Here is a 14,952-nt window from a genome sequence, read left to right as displayed (position 1 = left end):
ATCACCTGGAACAGCAGACTCCAGAGATTCATCAAGAGATGGAAAACACAGGAGAAGCATGTCAGTTCTTGATTACAGTGGTGACTGACCAAATCCCATGGAGAGAGCAGGGGCAAATGAAGTGCATGGAAAATGATGATAGTCCTTGATCTTCTCACAAAAGGGGCTCAATTCTCTTATAATAAGTGAGGGTTAGAAATGCTTTGTGCAGTCTGGATGTGAAGACTGTGGGATATGAGTTCTGAGTTTTCAGTTTAAAGATCTTTCAAAATGATTTCCATACCATGCCTGAATTAAATTTGGTAGAACCAGCTAGCTTGATTTTTGAGTAAGACTCATTCAACCTTCTAGCTTCTATGTGAAAAAATAAGGAAGGGAACACATTTGGAAAACAGGCTAAAGTCCATCCTGGAGTAACCAAATGAATCTTTCATGATTATCTTATCTTTAGAACACTACATATTAAAGATTAAACCAATCAACAGTGATACAATAATGGTCAAACATTATTGCATCATCAAATTAGAACTTAAAGACTTTCAAGATTATCTACCCCAACTTCCTTATTTTAAAGATGATGAAACTGAGTTCTAAAGAAGCTAAATTATTTGTCCAAGGACACATAGTAAAGAGAAGGCAGAATCTGAACCCATGTTTTGTTGAATCAAAGTTTAGCATTCTTGGAAGCATAAGTATAACATAGAACCTGAAGTGAGGTGGTAGATGTGGATACTACTGGATTTGGCAGTTCATTCTACTTTCTATCTGCCCCTCTACTTGGTTTTACTTCCGTGGAACAAGATGCCCCCCATAAGATACTCCTTTGTTCTTCCCCTTTCCAGCTTCCTTTTCTTTATTATCATCCTTCATTAAATTGTAAACTCCTTGAGAGCAGGGCTGCCTTTATTTTTCTTATTTATATCTCCTGTATTTAGAACATAGGAGACACTTAACATTTATTAAATCAGACACTTAGCTTTGTTGGAAATATGGTTATCCTAGATCATAAAGCCAGGGTAGTTGTGGATATTTCTTGGTTTTAATGGTGAAAGGAAATTTATGCTTGTCTAGCACATGACTTGTCTGAAAAAATAGAATTTGAAAAACAAATGATTCCTTTTCTATCTTATCTTGGTTCATCTCAGGTTTCTACTTCCAGTTTATGCTTATACTTCCAGATCATATCGTAGGAAGGGAGGATAATCAGTTATGTATATTTTTATATCAAAGAGTCAATCATACCAAAAATATCACTAACAAGGAAATGAACAAGTGCGTAATCTTTATCCAGCCACCACAGACTGTGACTTGTTGCACTAGAATACTTTTATAATACATATGTCAGTCACTCAAGCAATATCAATTAAGTGCTACATGCTAGGCAATGTACATGCCAGTCAAGGTTTGAACCTATTACAAACGTAGTTGAAACTGCATTGTTTCCTTGAGAAGACTCAATAATTCTATTTTACTAGAAGATGGACTATTTTTTGTCCCTTAATTCCTCCTATGGATGCTGATATTTCTATTTAAATTTCTGAATATTCTAGCATTAATTTTCTAGCACCAGAGATCTGACTAATAGGAAGAAAAACATATGAACTAAAAAAGATGAAAAGAACCATGGAGGACCTGGAGAAAGAATAAGAGACAGCAAGAAAAATCATCAGTAGAAGTCAGATGGAGAAATCATGGTCAAGATTTGACAAAGGAAACTTGTTTCCATCTCTTCCTAGTTAACTCATCAGCTCACCAAACAACACACACACACACACACACACACACACACACACACACACGAAATATACAGACAAAAGACATTAGTGAGGGATAGGGAAATCACTTTCAAATAATTAAAGATGTTACCCTCTTAGGCAATTAAACTTGTGCATCTCACCATAACTTGTATTCCTAAATTGAAGGAGAAATTATCTGAGCCCCATTTAGTATCCTAATGAATAACAGCAATGCCTATTTATAATTTAATATAAATTATCCCATTTTATCTTTACAGCACTATTATGAGATAGTCTGTTGGTATAATTTCTGTTTTATAGTCGAGGAAATGGAGGTTAAGTGGCATGTTGAAGGTTACATAACCAGTGTGTGACAGAACTGAACCCATAATCTAGGCATTCTGACTCCTAATGCAGTGATCTTTCTGTTATATCCTGCTGCTTCTCTAGAGGAAACATGGTTGTTCAAATCCTCTTGCTGTGGTTCTACCATATAGAAGAGCAGCAAGATTGCTCAGCAGTAAATGTCTGGAAAGCTATTTCTGCCTGAATGCCTTTGAATGACATAAGGAGAAGTCAGAAAGTTTCAAAATATTTTCTGAACATGTTTCAGACACCCACTTTCACCTGTTCTTCTCCAACCCCCCCCTCCTCCACACCCTCTGAAGTGAAGCAGAGCAACATGGGGCTTTGAAAGACAGGATAGTTCAATTTCTCTGCTCTTCCCAAAGAACATTTCTATGGATTGAAGGAGAAGATTTAGCATATTGAATAATAAGTCTTCCTGCGAATACAACTAATGCAAACTAAGACAGGTGAGGAAACTGCCTTTTGACAGAAAAGTGATTAAAAAATAGAATCTATAGTTCACTTTAAATTTTTGAAAAATGAGACTTTGAACAAATAATATTAATATTTTTCCTTCATTTTAAAAGAAGATCACAACATCAAGGAGGTGATACCATGACAAGCCCATTGGATTTGAGTGAAAGGGATTGCTGTGCTAAGACACCAGTCTCATTCTCTCCTCCAGAGCCATCTAGGTCCAGTGGCCAGAAAAGAGTCAGAATGACTGGAGATGGTTCTCGATGCAAGGCAATAAGGGTTAAATGACTTGCCCAAGGTCATACAGCTAGTAAAAGTCAAGTATCTGAGGCTGAATTTGAATTCCTGTCCTCCTGTCACCAAGGTCATTTCTCTATCCACTGTGCCACATGGCTGCCCAAAAAAGTCTTCTTACATTCTGTAATTATAGACCACTTTGATGCTAGACTAGATCAAAGTGGATACCTAGGAAACTAAATAAAAGCACTGACATGTCAATAGGTTCCAGAGAATACTAGAAGAATTTCAACATACATAGTGATTTATGTATGTTTCCTATCATACCCCTCCTAGATACCCATACACATGAATGCATGTATATTTTCATATATGCATCCAGTAGATGACCAGTTTGAGCTAAAATTATTACAATGAATTAGGGGTGGAGTACCTGGGAACATTTATTTGAGGGATATCAGTACCTCTAGGGCACTAACACCCTTGAGGAATGTTAAAAGTAGATTGTAGGGGCTGCTAGGTGGTATAGTGGATAAAGCACCAGCCCTGGAGTCAGGAGTACCTGGGTTCAAATCCAGTCTCAGACACTTAATAATTACCTAGCTGTGTGGCCTTGGGCAAGCCACTTAACCCCATTTGCCTTGCAAAAACCTAAAAATAAAAAAAGTAAATTGTAAACAGAGGTGATAAGATCTAAAGAAGTCACAGGATATAAAATTAATCCACAAAAAATAATCAGAATTTTTATATATTGCCAAAAAAGCCAAGCAGCAAGAGATAGAAAGAGAAATTCCATTTAAAATAACTGTAGACATTATAAATATTCAAGCATCTATCTGCTCAGGGAAAACTAGGAACTATCTGAACACAATTATAAAACACTTTTCATGCAAATGAAATCAGTTCTAAACAAATGGAGTTCATTGATAAGCCAAGCTAAAATAATAAAAATGATAATTTTACCTAAATTAATTTACTTATTCAATGCCATACCAATAAGACCACCAAAAACTTTTATAGAATTAAAATAATAATAGGAAACTTCACCTGGAAGAACAAAATGTCAAGAAAATGAAGGGAATTAATAACAAAAATGCATAGGAAGATGGCTTAACAGATCTGAAACTATTATAATAGGCAAATGATTTGATACTGGCTAAGATATAGAATGGTGAATCAGTGGAATAATTATGTAAAAAGATGGAATAGTAAATGTCCATAGTAATTTACATTTCGATAAATCAAGGACTCTAGCTTCTCAAATAAGAATTCACTATTTGACAAAAATTTCTAGGAAAACTAGAAGTCAAAAACTAGGCACCTTATGCCAAGTTAAGGTCAAAATGGGTACATGATTTAGACAAAAAGAGTGATACCATAAGCAGATTAGGAGAGCAAGGTGTGATTTACTTGTCAGGTCTATGGAAAAGGGAAGTATTTATAAACAAACAAGAGATAAAGAACCTTATGAAACTTAAAAATGATAATTTGGATTACATTAAATTGAAAAGGGTTTGCACAAACAAAACCAACCCAACAAAGATTAGAAGGAAAGCAAAAAACTGGGAAACAATTTTGACAGGCAGAGTTTCTAATAAAGACCTTTATTTCTCAAATCTTTAGAGAACTGAGCCAAATTTATAATAATACAAGTCATTCCTCACTGATAAATGGCCAAAGGATATAAGTTTTTAGATGAAGAAGTTAAAACTATTTATAATCACATGAAAAACTCTAAATTTATTATTAAATTATGTTATTAATTTATATGCTAAATAATAAAATTATAAATTATTAAATATATGCTCTTTTAGAAAATGCACATTTAAACAACTCTAAGTTAACCTTTCACATCTATCAGATTGGCTAATATAATAGAAAAGGCAAATTATAAATGTCTGAGAGGAAAATTGGGAAACTAATGCCTTGGTAGAGTTGTGAGCTGATCCAACCATTCTGGAGAGCAAGTGGGTACTTTGCTCAAAGAGCATCAAATTGTGCATATCTTTTGATCCAGCAACATCATTACTAGGTCTGTATTCCAAAGGGTTTTCAAAAAAAAGGGCAAAGGGCTCCCATATAAAAAAAAATATAGAGAAACTTTTTCTTGGCAGCAAAGAATTGGGAACTGAGGAAGGAATGGCTGAACAAATTGTGGTATATGAATGTAATGGAAAACTTTTGTTCTATAGGAAATACTGAACTGGTGAATTTCAGAAAAATCTGGAAAGTCTTAGATGAACTAATGCTGAGTGAAGAGAGCAGAACTAGAACAACATAGTACATACACTGTAATAGCAACATTTTATGACGATCAACTATGATAGACTTAGCTCTTCTCAGCAATACAATGATCTAAGAAAGATTCATGATGGAAAATGCTATCCATATCCAGATAAAGAACTATGTAGTCTGAATGCAGATCATAGCATACTATTTTCACTTTGGGGTTTGTTTTTTATTTTTGGTTGTGGTTTTTCCCATATGTTTAACATAATTTTGCTTGCATAACCTAAATCACACAGTTTGTCCTCTTGGTGAAGTAGGAGGGAAGAGAGGAAATTTGAAAATTTTAGAATTTAAAGAAAAAGAATGTTGAAAACTATCTTTTGTGGTAATTGGAAAAGTTTTTAATTATTTATAAAAAACAAACTAGAAGACAAAGAAATTAGATGTACAAAAAGGATAGGAGGAAGTAGGTGGGATTTGTTTTAGAGTAGCAGTTCTCAAACTTTGTTTTCAGAATCTCTTTATAATTTTAAAAATAGATTTTGCATATTAACTCTATAGATATTTATCATATTAGTAATTAAAACTAACATTTCAATATATTTATTCATTTTTAAATAACACTAAAAACACATAAGTTAACATAATTTTTTAAAAATAATTTAACTATACTCCAAAAAAATAGTGTATGGCATTGTTTTAAAATATTTTTGCAATTTTTGTTAATGTCTGATTTCATATATCAACTAGATTCTCATAACTAATGTGGCAATCAATTATAATATATTTTGGTTGGAGTATATTATAAAAATCAAACTTGGAACTACATATAGTTTGAAAAGGGAGGCACAAAAATAATACATTAAAATTATTGTTTAAAAAAATTAGTTTCTACCTGCCCTAAAAGAACCTCAGGGACCTTCAGGAATCCACAAATCACAATGATGGAGAGAAGGCTATGAATTAAGGACTAAATTGATTGAGGATGTTGGGAGTGATCTGAATCCCCAAGCTATGGTAACAATCAAAATTAACAAGCATTTATAAAGCAACTACTATTTTAACAGTAGTGTGTAGGATGAACTAAAATACAAATATGAGACAAAAAATAATTTAGAGGCTGTTGCTATAATCTAAAATAGGATGTTTAACAACATGCACAGGTGGATGGATGAATGAATGGAGAAAAGAATCTATATGCAAAAGTCATTGTGAAGGCAGAATTGACTAGATTTATTACCTAATTGAAAATGTGATATGGGGGCAATGAAAGTCTAGGTTAATTCTGACTTTAGGAACCTGAGACTCTAAAAAATGGTGATGTCATCCTCAGAAATGAAGAAATTAGGGGCAGCTAGGTGGTGCAGTAGATAGGGCACCAGCCCTGAAGTCAAGAGGACCTGAGTTCAAAGCTGGTCTCAGACACTTAGTAATTATCTAGCTATGTGACCTTGGACAAGTCACCAAACCCCATTGCCTTGCAAAAACCAAAAAAGAAAGAAATGAAGAAACTTAGAAAAGGGAAGTATATAGGGAGAAAAATAAATTATATTTTTCATGTTGAGTTTACAATGTCTCTAAGGATATTCATTTTGAAATGTCTATTTAGCAAATAACAATCTATAAGTGAAGCTCACAGGAGAGAAAGGGGCTGGAATGAGAGCTAATGAAGTAATCAAGAAAGTGAGACTATAGAGGGAGAAAATGATTTTTAAAAACTCCCAAAACACTACTAATAAATGTCTAATTTTGAAGGTAAATAGGAAATTAATATAAGTCATCAAACTATATGAAATAGTTTGTAAAATAAGTACAAATTATCAATAATATATGAAAAAATGCTACAAATAAAGCATAAAAAAATTAAAATAACTAGGAGATTTCACTTTTTAAACACTAAATTGCAAAAGTTAAGAGCTGTGACTACAATTGTTGAAGGATTGTGCAAAGTTGACCATGGTGATACTCTGAATTCATTCCATCACTCAGGAAAAGATTTGGGAACTATAATAGAAAAGTCATAAATTATAATACATCTCTGACCCAGTAATACCATTAAAAGGCATATCTTAAGCAACTCAAGTACTGCAGAACTGTGCAAATATATTTATAGTATCATTTTGGTGTGAGTAGCAAAGAACTAAAAGCAAGAAAAAATACTAATATCTGGGGAATAGATGAACAAATTGTGGTTTATGTAGTTGTACCATAAGAAATTATGACTATAAAGAATATGAAGACATGTCAGAAAACATATATTTGTGTATATACTTATATATTCTTATAAAGAATGAAGTACAATCAAGAAAAATTTACAGTGATTTCAATAATATTTAAAAACATTGAAAGACATTAGATCTATACAATAGGTCAGGTAGTGAAGCATCAGTCCTTCCTCTTTACAGAGAGGGAGTGGATTGCAGGTATGAAATAAGCAGTCATTCATTAAAGGTTTCTTAAGTGCCTTTTTAAGTTTCAGGCATTTAAGTAATAAGCAGGGAGAATAAAAAGGAAGGCAAAAGATAATCTCTGGTCTCAAAGAGCTCACAATATAATAGGTAGACAACAACTATATACAAACAAGTTATATACATGATAAATTGGTAATAATCAATAAAGGAAATACACTAGCAATAAGGGGGATATAAAAAGTGGGGGGTTTAACTGATACTTAAAGGAAGTCAGAGAGATCAAGAGGAAATGAGGAGGGGAAAGTATTATGATCATATAAAATGCTTAAGAGTCAGGAGAGAGTTTGATATAAGTAACATCAAAAAAGGTGAGAGTCAGTGGGTCATTCCAGACCATTGCCAGTAATCTTGACATTTGTCTTACCACTGGACTTTGATAACTCTGGAGGAAAGGGTGACACTGACAACTCTACATAGCTCAGTCTCACTTAAATCTGAATTACATACTAATTAAGACATCACATTCCTGATGTCATTGGTCCTCTTTGACAAGGAAGGATGAACAATAAAACAATAACAATAGAGTACATGAAAGAGAGTAAAGTATAAGAAGATGGGGGTGAAGAGAAGATAGCAAAGAAAAAAGGAAAAGAATAATGAGTTTTCTCCAATTCCAGTCCCAAATACACACATCTCCCATAAACAGATCTAGAAAATAAAATGCACCACGCTGAATCTTGATAAGGAAATCCAACAGAAAAAAGTTACAGTGAGTTATTTTTCCAGCCCACCTCAACATGGGAGAGAATGAAACATCTGTAAACACTAGAACAAGATTCAGCCAAGAATTGCTGGGCAGAGTATTTTAGCAGGGAAAGAGACTGTGCACTGGTGCACAGCACAGCACCATTCTCAGATAGAGCATGGTGGTCTCTAAACTTTCCCTGGGTACAGGAAGAGTGGAAACTGAAAGCTCTGTTATTCACTATCCAGTTAAGGTCATGAATTCAAGACTTTACTAAAGAAGGAACCAGTCACAAAGGGTGGTATTCCAAGGTAAGAAACTGTTCTGAGTCCCGACTTTACTAAAGAAGGAACCAGCCACAAAGGGTGGTATTCCAGGGGGAGAAAATGTTCTGAGTCTTAGGTTATGTAAGCAAGAAGCAAGTTCAGAAGCAAGCAGTAACTGTATAGCACTGACTTCAGGGATGGACTAAGGTCTCAAGTGAGCTGCAGTTCAGCCCAGTCTGAAGCATGTAGCATTAAAACAAGGGAAGGAATCCCTGACCAAAGGGGAGCTTCCAGTTCTGTGACTGAACCAACAGAACTTTCCAGAATGCTGGATAGTTTTTAAGTCCAGCAACACTATTCGAGAACAGCAATATAATAGTTCAAAGGATTCTGATCCTATTCAAGAACTTGCTGTCAGAGATCAGACCAGGAGCAGAGCAGTCAGGCTTTGTCTTAAGAAATATGAAAGCTTGGGGATCCCAAAATTGAGTTACATTTAAGATTATGGAATAACATTCCCTCAATACCACAAAAAAGCAAGAGCTGAACCATCCAAGACATCCTAGATTTATAGTTTGACTATAAGTCCTGGAAAATGAGGTAACAAAATAGATGTATGACTTGGAAAGGTAATTAATTAAAGAAAGATTTGGAAGGGTAATTAATAGCTTGGCATAAGAGATACAGAAATTTGACCAAGCAACATACACTCTGAAAATTAGAATTGATTAAGTAGAAGCTAATGGCATGTGATAAAAAAATCAAAAAACAAAATTTAAGGGAGGAGGAAAGATTGGTTATGAGCAAAAAAATTTAATTTAGCAGAATTTAAGAAAATGTATAGTTTCTCATTACTATCTGGAAAACAGATGTAGTCATGAAAAAAGGATAAAAATCACACAAAATATTCATAGCAGTTCTGTTTGTTGTGATAAAGAATTGTTAATTGAGGGGATGTCCATCAATTGGGGAATGGTTGAACAAATTGTGGTATATGTGTGTGATGGAACATTATTCCATAAGAAATCATGAGGGACAGGATTTCAGAAATGCCTGGAAAGACTTGCATGAATTGATGCTGAGTGAAATGAGCAGAACCAAAAGAACATTATACACACTAACAACGACATGGAGTGATAATCAACCAGGATGGATTTGTTTATTCCATCACTGCAAGAAAGGACAATTTTAGAGAATCTGTGATGGAGAAAATCATCTGTATTCAGAGAAGGAATGTTTGAGTTTAAATGAAGACCAAAGCTTATTATCTTCAAATTTTAAAAGTTGTCTTATGCATTATGCAATTTTGCTATCACTAATGTTTTCTTTTCTTCTTTTTAGATAGGATACTTCTCTCACAATACATAATAAAAAAAGAAATTGGAAAATTTTGTATGAACTGAGAAGAAATGAAACTGAGAAATGAAAAGAATCATGAGTACAATAATAAAAATAACAACAATAGGAGAAATATGAAAATCTTTGAGAGACTTAAGAACTATAATTAATACAAAGCTCCAAATTCCTGAAGATTTATGAAAAAACACACTACCCATCTCCAGAGGTGATAGATGTAGAGAACAAATTGAGATGTCTTTCTTGGACATGATAAGTGTAGTATTTTGTTTTGCTTGAATACATGTTTTTCTAATAGGTTATGTCTTTTATCCTTTCTCAATTGGAGTAGGAATGAGGAGAGAGTAATATAAAATAAAGTTGAATTTTTAAAAAGAAAAAAAAACAGATCTCGAAGAGACAATTTAGCAATCTTTGAACTACTCAAAAACGATGACCAAAAAAGGAAACTAGATATCATATGCTCAGATCTCCTAAAACCAGAAGGCAAATAGAAAATAGAAAGACTTCACAGTCATCTCCTGAAACAACCCCAAATTGAAAATTCACAAGAACATCATAATCAAAATTCAGAGCTTCCAGGTCGGGGCGGGGGGGGGGGGGGGACACTAAAAGAACCCAGAAAGAAAACATTCAGTTATGAATAAACTTCAGTCAAATTCACACATGATTTAATAATCATCTATATAAAGACACAGAGAGCTTGGAATACAATATTTTGGAAGGTAAAGAAAATAGACTTACAATGAGAGACTGCATGATCTTACAGAGGAAGAACAAATGGACCTCTAATGACAAGTTCAGCACTGCATAGGAACTTTGAGATTTCAACATAGGAGTTAAGAGAAACATAAGGTAAACATGAATGAACAATAATAAAGGATTAAAAAAGGATAAATTGTTTATATTCTAATATGAGATGACTCAGGAGTTTTATCATCGAGAGTAGCAAAAGAAATTTTAGAGATCCTTAGAATGATTCCATTATGTTTTAATGTCTCATATCTAAAAGATAAGAAAAGAAAAAGAAAAAGGAATACACTGGGGAAGAAGAAAAGGGAGAAAAAAGTTGAAGAAAATTATTTCACATAATCAAGACATAGAAGTCTATTCAAACAAGGGTGCTCCTAGGAGAGAGCAGCTAAAACCTGAACCTCATTCTCCTCTGAATGCATGTGTTGGCAAAGTTTAATGTCCTTAATCTTTATATTTCTGATTAAAAATTGGTATCTTAAATCTCTAATTTGTTAGTCTGAGTGCTAGCCTCTGCCCTCCTCGAGGTCTGTGTCTCTCAAGTTATAAATCTGAAAACAGGTTCTGTTTGCATGCAGCAACCTGATCACACTACAAGGTTGGTTTTCACAGTTGTGTCAACAAAGATCATCCTAATAAGGCAGGAAGCAGACAGTCTCTATAAGAGACTTAAATAAATTCCATGCTTATGACATTTTGGAAAGTGAAAAATCCCAATATTTTATATGCCTATAACATATATGATAATAGCGTGAAATATTGTCACTTCCAACACAGAACAGATATTATAGATGAGGAAGAGAACCCATAAAGGACTCATTTACACTTCTATGTACTAATGTGCAACCTCATTGATTGGCCACACAAATTTTATGACTTTGTATAATTTCTATAAATATTTTCCCTCATTAAGTTCTAGGTTGATATTTTTAATGAGGTCTTGCACCCATAAGTTTCCAGGTAAGATGCTAGAGAATAAAACTTTATATATAATCTAACTTTTTGTTATTATATTTTTATCCTAAGAAAATTAAGGTTAATTATATATGCATATATTTGTGTGTATATATACTTATATATTAAATTAAAGATTAAAGATATGTATTCATATCTGATTAAAGATATGTATTTCACTAAACAGGAAAAGAAGAGGAAAAAGGTAGAAGGGGAAAAAGGAGAACAATAGAGGAAGTAGATTAAGGGAAGAGGGGAAATTAATCCTAAGTAAAACATAATAATAATAATAATAATAATAATAATAATAATAATAATAATAATAATTTATATGAGATTTTGAGGTTTGCAAAGTAATTTATAAATATTAACTCAATTAATCCTAAAAAGCAACCCTGGGAGGTAAATTCTATTATAGCCCCCTTTTTTACAGATAAGAAAACTGAGGGAGACAAAGGTTTAAATGGGTTTTCCCAGGGTTATAAAACTAATATGTATTTTATGTATTATAATAATACCTGTATTTTAACTGGGTATTTATGACTCTATGTCCACTGCACAACCTACCATCCCTTTTTTGCAGGGACAAAAAAAATGGACATCTAAGGGAACTACCATAAATTGGGCAATGGCTAAACAAGTTATGGTATATAATCTGATAGAATACTATTGTGCTGTAAGAAATGGTGAAAAGGATGGTTTCAGAGAATCCTGGGAAATGGTAACAAAGTGAAATGTGAAGAATCAGAGGAACAAATTATACTATTCTTCCTTCCTTTTTTTCTTTATTTCTCAGCACAGAAATGAAGGGGTAGTAGAAAGAATATATAACTATTTGATAAATTTAAAAAAATAGAAGATAGAAAAGGTATAAGAAAATTGAAAAAATATGAGGCAGCCAGGTTACAGAAAACTTTGAAAGCTACTCCCCAAAAATATATTTTATGATGATAGATGATAGAAGATCAACTTTATTAAATGGAACAGTGAAGTATGATGTGATGAAACTTGAGCTTTAGGAAGATCAGTTTGACATCTGAGTACAGGATCGACTAGAATGGAGAAACACTTGAGGCAGGGAAACCAAATCAAATGTGAGGTGATGAAGACCTATAGCAAACTGGTGGCAGTATCAAAAGAGAGAAGGGGGCATATAATAAAAAATCCATAGGACTTGCAAAAAAATTGGATATGAGGGGAAAGACAAAGAGAATAAACATTTCTATAGTGCCTGCTATATTCTAGGTATGGTGTTAAGCATCCTATAAGTACTATCTCATTTAATCTTCACAACAACTATGGAAAACTACATTTGAGCAAACTCAGGCAACCAGAGGTTAAGTGCATCACTCAAAGTCACTTCGCTAATTAAGTGTCCCAGGGCAGATTTGAATTCATAAGTCCAGGTCCATTGTTTTAACTACTGCATCACCTAGATGCATTTAAGGGTGAGTGGAGGATGACAGATAGTCAGTCCAAATAACTGAGAGGATTGTGGTGCCCTTAACAATAATAGGAAAATTCACAAATCAGTGGATTTGAGGGGAATGATAATGAGTTAAGTTTTGGATGTTTAGTTTATGATGTCTTTGGGACATCCCATTCCAGTGTATAATAGTGGGAGATTAGAGTTCACAGGATGCAGTAGAGGTTAGAGCTGAATGAGTAAAAATGGGAATCGTCAGGACAGAAATGACCACTAAATCCATAGTTACTGATAAGATCACCAGGAAAAATAATTTAGAAAGAGATAAGGGTCAGAGTTCAGTCCTGGAGAAACCTATCATTAGCAGGCATGATGACCTTGAGGAAGATGCAGCAAAGGATATTAAGAAGTAGTGGTCAGGTAGCTAGAAGAATCAAAATAAATTAATGTCATAGAAACTTAGAGAAAAGGATGATTGGCAGTGTCAAAAGCAGCAGAGAGTAGGCAAGAAGGATGAGGAGCAAGAAAAGGTCATTAGATTTCACTATTTAAAGATCATTCATACTTAATGGAATAAGATCTACATTGTCAGATATGACCAAAGTGTTCATTTATTTTGCTTCAACAGATCTCTTTGTTATAAGGAAGGTTTCTCTGGGAGGAACAAAGACAGTCATTGTGGCGCAACAGAAATGCAAAAAATAAAATCAATATTAGATTTCTATTTTAAAAACAATTAAAACTGCACAAAAGGAGAATGAGATACTTGGTAGGGGTTGGGGGGGAGAGAAATATCAGATCACTAAAACTTAAAGTAGAAGCTATATGACCATTTATCTTAGATGCCATAGCAGGAGGTTAAGGAACAGTATGTTACAATGGATAAAGCTGTGGACTTGGAACCGAGAAGATACAAGACTTGGGTTCACTTCCCACTTCAGACACTTACTAGCTGTGTGATCCTGGGCAAGTCATTAATTCTACAAATATTTATTAAACATCTATTATCCACTAGGGATAAAAAAAAGAAGAAGAAGCAGGGTTGGCTAGGTGGCACAGTGGATAGAGCACTGGCCCTGGAGTCAGGAATATCTGAGTTCAAATCTGACCTCAGACACTTAATAATTACCTAGCCATGTGGCCTTGGGCAAGCCACTTAACCCCATTTGCCTTGCAAAAAAAAAAAAAGCAAAGAGAGTTCCTGCTCTCAAGGAGCTTGATGTAGATGTAAATAGAATTTCAGTAAATAGAATTTCAGTAAATAGAAATAATCCTGGCACCAGATTCACTTGGTTGTGAGGATCAAATGAACCAACCTTGGAGTACTACTACTCAAATGTGAGCTATTTTGTTACTGTTCAAACATGAGTTGGATGCTACTTCCCAACAAAACTCTGGGTCTCTGTTAAAAACAGTCCTATAATCATTTATCTTAGAAAAGATTCTAAATGGGTTTGGGTTAAATTGTTCGTTTTGCTTTAATCTGAAAAGAGGGCAAAGGTTTTCAATGTGAGAGATGCTTATGACAGGATAGTTTTCAGACAGCAACTGATTTCTCTCCCTCCTATTGCTTTGAAGGGTTGTGGGACAGTATGGCAGAAGAGTTGGGAATTGAGAAACAAAGGAAATGTGGAAGGGGAAGTGAACATTTGTTGCTTTTGAGTGTTTATGAATAATTGTGATAATAGCATGGAATAGTAGATAAAAACCTTGTCAACCAGGCAAATACTTGTGAATTCTTTTCATGAATGTCTGTTTAATCTGAAGACTCATGATAGATTTTCTTTTTCAAAACATTACTGCTCTGTGCTCAAAAAAACAACCTCAGTTACTTATGACTGATGAGTAATATATTCATGTTGGCCATTGTTGAGGTGATGAAGACCTATAGCAAACTGGTGGCAGTGTCTAAAGAGAAAAGGGAGCATATAACAGAGATCCACAGGACTTGCAAAAACAATTGGATTTTTTGATGCAGCTTTGAATGGTAAAGATCATGCAGGAATCTTTCAAA

Source organism: Macrotis lagotis, chromosome 1 (assembly GCF_037893015.1).
Source record: "Macrotis lagotis isolate mMagLag1 chromosome 1, bilby.v1.9.chrom.fasta, whole genome shotgun sequence".
NCBI classification, from domain to species: Eukaryota; Metazoa; Chordata; class Mammalia; order Peramelemorphia; family Peramelidae; genus Macrotis; species Macrotis lagotis.
Note: the sequence above shows the minus strand (reverse complement) of the source record.